Source organism: Diuraphis noxia, unplaced genomic scaffold, assembly GCF_037042655.1.
Source record: "Diuraphis noxia isolate RWA-SAM2 unplaced genomic scaffold, SU_Dnox_SAM2 contig0003, whole genome shotgun sequence".
Lineage (NCBI taxonomy): Eukaryota > Metazoa > Arthropoda > Insecta > Hemiptera > Aphididae > Diuraphis > Diuraphis noxia.
Window position 1 is genome coordinate 7,464,836 of NW_028301713.1, and position 8,542 is coordinate 7,473,377.

An 8,542-nucleotide genomic window follows, 5' to 3' on the forward strand; every position below is an offset into this window, starting at 1 on the left:
CACAACCACCGCGCGCATTGCCTAACAAGGTTCCCCTACTCATACTCTTAAGCGAACACATTGACCAAAAATAATATCATGTCCGGCTGTTTTTAATATCTCTACACACTTATTGTGTGGTGTTAAGTACCTGTGATTAATAATAATAACAATAATAATAAAAAGTAAACGATTTGAATATTGTTAGATAATCAATGATAACATTGCATAACCCTGCAATATCTTCGTTCAAATACGTTTTCGGTTTAAAACAGTATTCCTAGAACTGATTATGATTGTCATACCGATACAAATGTTTTTCCATTCGAAACGTGAGGACAGCACATACGCGTGCACCGGTTTTAATATAGTAATATGCAAAGTACTATATCACAGTATTCATAATAATTATTGGCTCATTAATTGTTAGACTCATTGTATTGATCCAATTAGATCATAATCTCTACTTGATATATAATACGGTTATACCTTTGTATAACTCAATTGATTACAACAAAATATTTTACCGGATTCCAGACAACCTTTTCCCCCAAAATCCAGAAGGAAATACTAACCTTAGAGCGCAGGTACAGTGAGCTGATGATGCACCGCATGTTGGTCACGTATGCTACGGGTGCATCATGCACATTGCACACCTTTGATTGGAGCGAAACTTTTGATGGTCGAAGACTCAATAACATAATTCGAATGTAGTTTCCATGTTTGCATATTTCGTATACACTTACTACAATCATTTATCTTGATACAACGAGCTGTATATAAAAATTATTTTTAAAAAAATATTGAGATATATTGAATTAATTGCAAAAAACAAAACTAAAAGCAATAAAAATATATGCACCATTATTAGCAAATTGTCTATAAACAACTGCTTACAGTGCTTATACTGAAGTGTGTTGAGTTCTTAAATTAAATACATTGACATTTGACAGAGACAATGCATTACGAAATAGGGTGCAACGCTACTGAGGTATTTATAACTTAAAACGATATAATTATACAAAAGTACTAAATCATCAACCAATATTAAAGTAGGCGAATAAGGCCCAAAGTGTAGATTTGTGTGACATCCAACATTTTCTAATATTATAATCGAATCAGTAAAATGTTTGAAAGATTGTAATACGTTGTTAAATAACTTATTAAGATTGTGTCTAGTGATGAATGTGTGATGGGAGTGAAATAAAATCGAAAAACTTTTTTGAAAAATAGATTTAAACATGTATAAATTAACCTATATAATTGGAGAGTAAAATAAATTTCCAATTTAAAAATGAAACCTTAAAAATGTTCACTGAGTGGCGATAACGAAATAACTCGCTTTCATTAACTATATTAGACGTTAAATTAATAATTTTATTTTTGTAATAAATTTCGAAAATCCTAGACCCCTTATTACATCGATCTACTTATTTCAATTTTAAATACACCATTGAAAATTATATAGTTAATGCATTACATTAATATGGATAACGTTAAACGGTATTACGATATACTTAAACTTCGTCGATTTTTGTGTATTACATTGGTAAATACAGGAAGTTCTCAATGTCGTTTAATAACACAAAGCAATTAGTAACTTCATAACAATAATTCATATAAATCGTGTAGTATAATTCATGATTGATTTCGTAATATTCAAAACTAAGCTGTCTCAATAATAAACGGTTTTCTATATTATACATTTATTATTTTACTTTCCATACAGGCCACGGCCCGATATATTATAGTAATCAATCTAACATATTATACAATTAATTCAATTTATACAGTTAAAAAAATGCAATAAAGAAGATAAAACAAATCACGTATAGAAAAAACAAAATATTATGAAAGATAATGTAAATACGTTAAGAAGTTATAAATTAAAAAATGGATCTTTGTTGGTAATGCGCATTATAATCCTATAGGTGTGGGTGATGGTCGCGGGAAAATTTTTTCATGTACAATGACAAAGAGAAAGGGTAGAAGAGCAGATCTGAATAAAAGTTTAGGATTTTAAAGTTAATCATGGTAAGTACTAAGATCAATCAGTTTGTCCATTAATTAGCTTGCGTGGAAGACCTTATCATAGTTAATATTCACCTATCAGCTGAGGACTGTAAAGACATAACCTAGTTATTTGAAAGTGGTTCATATAACTATGAAGTCTGTGTTCGATTTTTAATAAAAACTAAAAAGGATGCAAACTAAAAAACTTGAACCCTTTCAAGTTGGTTCGTATCACTAGTAGAGTGTGAGAATTCCAAATTACAATGGCAAACTCTAAAACAATATATAATAATAATATAAAAGGAAATATTATATTTAACAAGTTGACTGCCCTAGCAATTTCACTTAACATGCCATGAACGTCTTGAGTACCTATCATACATGCACTAGTAGTTTTATGAACCCAGGCTATATTACTCACTTTTTTAAAGCGTTTCTGACATGGAAAATTCTCTGGAAATAAATTATATCAAAACATTTTTAGTATCATATAATATTATGATACGCAAATCGAAATTGGCAAGTATTTTAGTAAAATATTAAGGACGATGATTGAAAGTTGTTCGTGTATAACATAATACGCATATTATGATACACAAGGCAATCGACTTTCTAAAAGTTATTATCCTCTGCACACTTCGGGGGTAATAATTCCTCAAATATATATGTTCATCCCTCGTTTTTCCATATTCTAGTTATTTGCGTTGTTACTTAGGTAATACACTTCGGGAAATGTTTACTGTGTTATAACTCAAAAATTAATGAGCACCAGACTCTCAATCTCAGGGTCAAGGATTCGAACTCCACTTTTTTGTAATTATTTAAAATAACAATTATTTAACTCTGTGAATTTAATAACTTACAAATATAAGATATTATGCTTACATATTATTGTTTACATGATATATTGCCGTGACTGAAACACCACTCCACACGAGATGATGGCCTTATTCTCATGATGTAATCCGTTATTCTCTTCGCTCGCGCGAGGTCCAAGAGATAGGTAGTGTCCTACGTGTGTTTAGCACTCATCCAATGAGTAGATTTGGAAACTGATCCGTTTGTATACATAATTAATAATATCACGACAACTATGAATTAATTCGACCAGATATGTTTTTTGGTTTAAAAACTATTCACTCAAGTTTAGTTTAAATAGAAACATATACAAAATTCAGGGAAAATAGTTGCGATTACAACAAAACAAAATCAGATCTTAAAAATACATAGGTACTTTTGGTTTTAATAATAAAGTCAAAGCGTTAAATACGCTACAATAAGTTTTTACCTGAAAAACACTTCGTGATGAAAATCATTACCGTACGATTGTATAATATGATTATCTTACAATTTATTATACATGCTAAGTCGAGTTTCATTTCCAATAGGTTTTGTTTAAAAAAAAAAAAAAAACATTGTTGTAATAATTAATGTCTGTGTACTAACTACAATATGTTAATGAATATAGTCAAGTTATAATCAGCTGTTATCACATCGAAATATTACGCTGTATAAAATATGAGCATCTTTTTAATAACGCATTTAGATACTCAGTTGATCATACGTGTAAACAATATTATTATAATAAAATTACTATAATAACGAAAATCTATAATTTGAAATAAGATGATAAGATCCGACCGAATGTGTCTTTCTACTTTGGATTAATATATAATAGGTATTAAAAAATAACATTCGAATTTCCAGAGAAAATAATATATTACGCGTTTATTTGTGGATAGCCCATTCAATACAAACGGATTATTTTTTATCACTCTAAACGTTTGACTATTCACGAAAAAAAATGATAATGTTGATGACATTTAATTGTTTAAATCTGTATTCTATCGCTATAATGTACACATCTAAATTGCAGTATTTATTATATTAAAATATTAATGAATCGTTGAACGTTCTTGAACTTAAGAACCCTCACGGTCATTCTTCGCAACGTGGTTACGACGTATCATAATGATATAATATCTATTTGTGAATCGAAAGATTACACCACAATTTGGATACAATGTGCGCACACATAGTTTTAAAAACAAATTCCCATATGTGGCCATCGATGTCGAAGTAGGTATACCAACGTTGATTTATTGATTTTTTTTTCAAATACATTAAAATTTGACAGATAAACAAGTAAAAAAAAATCAGTGGCGTATTTAGGAGGGGAGGGAGGTTATCTACACCACTGAAAATAATAATAAGTGACTACATAGTAGAAAATTCGTGTCCATGCACGATGACATATAAATAACATAATTTTTATGACGGAATTTTTTTTCGAAGAGACATAGCTAAAAATAAAAATCTTCCTCGATTTGTGCAGTAAAACTGTAAAAGTGACTTCAAAATTATATTATATCAGTAATAAGTACTATATTGTATGAGTTAACTGTTTGTACTTTAAGATGAATACATTCATACATAAAGTTTAACTAAAAATACATAAAAAAAGTACTTGCCGAAGTTGAAAACTCTTCAAGACGAAATTTATTAGAAACTAATACGCAAATACTATACTAAATATGCACCAATGAATACCTATCAAAAATATCTAATAAATTACAAAAAATTATATATTAATTTAAAATTAATTACATTGATGCCGTTTATGAGCAATAGGTATACAATATAGTTTTATCAGAGTCGTATAATCGTTTATAGATTAAAAATTAAAAAATCTCACTTAGGTAATTTATTTGCTTAATTTTAACTATTGATTAATGAAAAAAAAAAAAATGGTTTTATTTAAGAAAAAAAAACTCTCGAGTGGCTTTTTGTTTTAAAAATGGGTCCACGGGAGCAGATGTGGCATAATATTATCCTGCAGGTATATGCTAAAATGTATCAACCCATAAATGTTTTGATCGATACAACATTTACATTATAGGTAAGTGGGTAACATATTTTTTAAGACATGCCTACTATTAAAAAACGACCATCCATTCCACTTTTCTAGGTTTAAACAATTTCTATTTGATATGATATATGGTTTATGTCATAACTGACGAACTGAACATTTTAAGCCTGACTTGATGACGAAAGTAATAATGTATATCGCACAAATAGTGTAAACTATATAGTACCTATAAACATAAGAGATTGCAATCTATGTATCTTAATTACTTGATACCTATTAAAAACAAATTATAAGCCTATCGTTTATAATAATAATAATTGATGTACAATATTGTTTTATTCTTTGCAACATGCATTGAACTCTGTTCAGTTTCGCCTAACTCGTGACACTTACAGCACATAAAATATACGGACATAGGTTTCAGCAAAATATTTACTTCCTGATTTGAGTCATTAATTTCTTATGAGAACTATATAATATTATGCCTATAATAATAAAAATACGTCTTTGTATAAAGTATAGGTATAATACAATAATAAACATTAATCGTTTTTTTAAATACATTTTAAATTTAATAGTTATTTGTATAAATTGATAACATGTTGGTCTTTATATTATTGTTAACATTTCGTTTGTTACATTGGTTACCTCTCGCTATATATCATCTTCTATCTAAGCTTCATATTATGCTTATAAGTTTTTATTTAATTGTAGTGAACTTTTCGTTCAATATTCAACGCTTCCAAAATAGTGGTCAGTTTTTTTTTTTTTAAATTAGCATATAGTTTATCCCTTAAAAGTTAAAAGTTTATAGTGAATGCACCACACGTTACAAGGGTACGAAAACAAGATTGATTTAAATAACTCGTATTGTCTACAAGTAAATTATTGCTATAACATTAATGTATTTGTATGACCTTGGGGTTCAGCCCGTATTTTTGAAAAATAATCAAATAAATATTATACATATTTATATCACGCATAAAGCTTACCTACCCATAATTTATACAACCCGTGTACATTTTTATTTTATTAGGTATCAATGTACACGAAAACACTTCTGGTGTTCTAAAATAATTATTTAATACAATCCTAGCGCGAATAATAAACCACAATAAATAATTCTTCTAAGCATAACGCGTAGGACCTACCTACCTAATGTATAAGGATAATTTTATTGCACCTCATTATAGACTTTTATTATTATTTCTCAGAGTTCTTCCGTGTACCATTAGTATAGCTGTAGGTACGCGGTTAATTAAAAGTGTAATTTGAAATTTTATTTGTTCGCATAATCAACATTTTAGTACTTTTGTGTGCAATTTTTAGGTGTTAATGAGCTGATCAAAAGAAAGTTGCACACTATCAAAAGCTTAATAAAAACATTCTATTAATATGTATGATCTAGGTATATATGTAAAAAATTACAGGCAAAAAATGCGGTTTTAATAAACCCGCAACATATTTGTGAACTTATAGTCGACTATGACCGAATTCTAAATCGTCTTACGTGGCATTTGATATTTTTCGTCGTCCAATAAGCAAGGACTCGAATTTTGTAGCACTAAATATAACTGAAATATGCGCTATAATGTGAAAATTTATTTTGTTCACAATTTAAAAAAATAATACGTAATATGAATGTACGAATGTACGACAGAATATTCTATACAAAATATAGGTAAAATTCGCTTGGACTCTTTAAAATAGATTTTAATATGAACAAAAAAGTGGGTTCAAAAATATTTAATTAAAATAAATGACAGACTTTTTTTATTTTTCGTACTATACATATAATATGAACTAGATTCAAAAAAATAGAAAATAAAATGTTATTTTATGCAAGTTAGCAAAAAATAACAACAAAACTTGAAAAATACCCCTAAAAATCTAAACTACTTCAAATATGCAAAAAAAAATAGCATCAATAAAACACTTTATATTTGGAGTCCCCGATGTATAAAACAAATTTATAGCTCACTCTGCTATTTTAGTCTGTATACCCCACAACGATTAGCAAAAGCTATAAAATCCGAGCACTGCCAATAATAACATTCAATTTTGGAACGATGTACAAAAATAATAATGATATAAACTGCTGTGTTGTACAATACGAACAGTTTAATGTTTTATGCACACTATGATAAGTACGCAGGAATACACACGAATGTATAACAGACCCGTCATATACTGCAGCAGAGATAACTACGTATGTGGGTAGGCACCGATGAGAAGAGGTGGATTCCAGCCAAAGTGTTTAATAAAACGTAATGTAAGTATGTGGCACCACCGTACACTGGCGATGGTAATCCGTGATGTGCTAACGAATAATATTATTGTTGAATCGAAAGATGAGGTCCGGAATTCTAAACGGCCACGAACAATGACCATTATACACGTCGGCGATGCGTACAGGAACATTGCATATTCAGCGTGTAACCACGACGATTATTTTAAATTGCAAACTATACGCAAGTGCTAGAATCCTGTATGCAGTGGTTACCTATATGGTTATACCTATATACGGCGTATTAATCAGAGTGCACGCGCCGTTCTCTTTCACAATTCGTAAGATGAAAAGAAGGATTTTAATTTAAAAAAAAAAATTGAGTCAAAACTATTGATTAGTTTTTTATTTTCGTGTTGGTAAGATATAGGTACGACGTATCTACCAACGCAGCTCCCCCCCTCCCTCCCACATCAGATTTTGAGACCTTGTACTAAATGTTTTTGCCGACCCTATAAAATATTCTTATTAATAATATGTAATGAGAATGAATTCAAAAATTAAAAATTAATTTTAACGAGCCCCTGAAGTCTGAACTTGAGGTCCTATACCCCCCCCCTCCTTGTGTGGGGGTCCTTTCTAAGCCTCTATAGTGATCCTCAATAGTTGAAAAAATCAATATAAACAATATCGTATGAAGTCGGGACGTGATTCGAGAGAATCTTAAAAATAAAAAACCGACACTTACTCGTATATTGTAGCAGGTGATGTCTATCTTATGAAAATCCTGGTCACGATTCGAAAGGAAATTTCTGACGCGTTTCTCAACCATTTACATCGACAATTTTCGGAGCACTATTCGATTTCGACGAACCGAAAAGTCCGTTTTTTTCATTTTTGAAAGTTGAAATGCATATTTTCAAATCGCTACTGTCCACCGTTTTTTTAGTAAACAAAACTGTAATCTATATCATAATCGTACGTTTGTGAACTACTTTCGTCACTTATTTAAAAAAAATTTTAGACACATGCGTTAATGGATTAATTTTATTCATCTCTCAATTTTCCTATGTTGTGTAATATTAATTTTTTGATTGAGTCATTTATACCACTTTGAGGTTAGTGGGTTATCCGTACAAATAAAACAAAACAAATAATTAAATGGTTATCAACGGTTTGTAGCCTGTAGGTAGTTGTTGTTTCGATCTAAACAATTTCGCAAACTAAAATCAAAACACCACACGAAACATTCAGATCTTTAACTGTTATTAATATATTTATGATTTGAATCGAGACAGACGTAAAAAAGCGAGGTGTGAATTTGGTGTGACATTAACGAAAATATGGTCATAATAAACAAAAACCATATAAAAAAAAACGTGAATGGACTAAGGAAATAAATTTTAATAAAGCTCGAATAACTATATGGTTTAAAATTGTGTTATTTTGATGTT